Source organism: Moschus berezovskii, chromosome 8 (genome assembly GCF_049115385.1).
Source record: "Moschus berezovskii isolate FMDL1 chromosome 8, NW_MosBer_1.0, whole genome shotgun sequence".
In the NCBI taxonomy this organism is placed as follows: Eukaryota; Metazoa; Chordata; class Mammalia; order Artiodactyla; family Moschidae; genus Moschus; species Moschus berezovskii.
In genome coordinates this window covers 54,061,513-54,063,000 of record NC_142467.1, presented here as the reverse complement: position 1 = coordinate 54,063,000, position 1,488 = coordinate 54,061,513, and the positions used below count along the sequence as shown (strand labels likewise).

The 1,488-nt window shown below is 38.3% G+C and overlaps 1 pseudogene; it reads left to right on the top strand.

Moving 5' to 3' along the window:
* Nucleotides 1-318: 318 nt before the first annotated feature.
* Nucleotides 319-417, top strand: LOC129559627 (U6 spliceosomal RNA; annotated as a pseudogene).
* Nucleotides 418-1,488: the final 1,071 nt, after the last annotated feature.

The following is a 1,488-nucleotide window of genomic DNA, read 5'->3' as shown; positions in this document are numbered from 1 at the left end:
TGCTATAAAACACTTGCATGTGTATAACATAAAACAATATGAAGTGAAAAAAAATAAGGTGCAGAGAGGAGTGTATATAGTGTGCTGCTGCTGCTGCTGCTAAGTCGCTTCAGTCGTGTCCGACTCTGAAGGCAAAATGAGGATGTATGTGTGTGTATGTACATATACATTTGATTATTTTTGCAATTAAAGGATAAACAAGAAACTAATAAAATTGGCTATGTACGGGGTTGAAGAAAACTTCTCTGAGTTACATTTTAATATAGTTTTGACTTTTGAACCATGCTGTTGTTTTACATATGCAAAATAATTAAATTAGTGCTCACTTCAGTGGCACATATACTTAAATTGAAATAATGCAGAGACGATTAGCATGGCCCCTGCAAAAGGATGACTTGTAAAGCATTCTGTAGTTTTGTTACAGATATTAATTAAGTTTACTGTGGTAATTATATCACAGTATATACATATACCAAATCATTATGCTGTACACCTTAAACTTTCAAGTGTTATATATCAGTTATATGTTAATAAAACTGGAAAAAGTTAAAAAGCCCACTATCACAAAAAATTAAATCAATATATTAGGAGAACCCTAACATTGAGTATAAAGAGAAAAAATTGAATCTATTTCAAGGTTTAAAGGTTTTTTAACAGACCTTGTTACCTTTAGTGGACTGTAGTTTAGGGATTAAAAAAAGTGCCGGAAACAATCTGGAACTTATGAGTAGAAGGCCTGGCGTGCTATGATTCATGGGGTCGCAAAGAGTCGGACACGACTGAGTGACTGAACTGAACTGACTGATGGTTGGTAAAGGTACTGAGAACAGGCATTCTGACTCTTGGGTGTACTGGAGGGAGAAGCAAGTGAGTATTAATAAATATATTGTTGTTGGATTGAAAACTAGGTTCTCACTGTAAGAGAAAGGATATAAAAATATGAACTGGGGGAAAAGAAGAAAAATCTTCCAGTGCTGGATTGGAGTTGGAAAGTGAAAGTCGCTCAGTTGTGTCTGACTCTTTGTGACCCCATGGACTCTGTCCATGGAATTCTCCAGGCCAGAATACTGGAGTGGGTAGCCTTTCCCTTTTCCAGATGATTAACCCAGGGATTGAACCCAGATCTCCCATATTGCAGGCAGATTCTTTACCAGCTGAGCCACAAGGGAAGCCCAAGAATACTGGAGTGGGTAGCCTATCCCTTCTCCAGCAGATCTGTCTGACCCAGGAATCGAACCAGGGTTTCTTGCATTGCAGGTGGATTCTTTACCAACTGAGCTATCAGGGAAGCCCAATTGGAGTTGGGGATCAAGATAAATTCATGATTTAAAATCAAACATACTTCTTGGCTATGTCTACTGAAAGGACCTAGACGCCATGACACCTCAATAGCAATGAGCACTCTATAAGCACCCAATTCTTGCTTTCTATGAGCTACTTCTCATTAAAAGGAATCAGGCCTTCTTGGAAAAAGGCTGATTCCAGGTC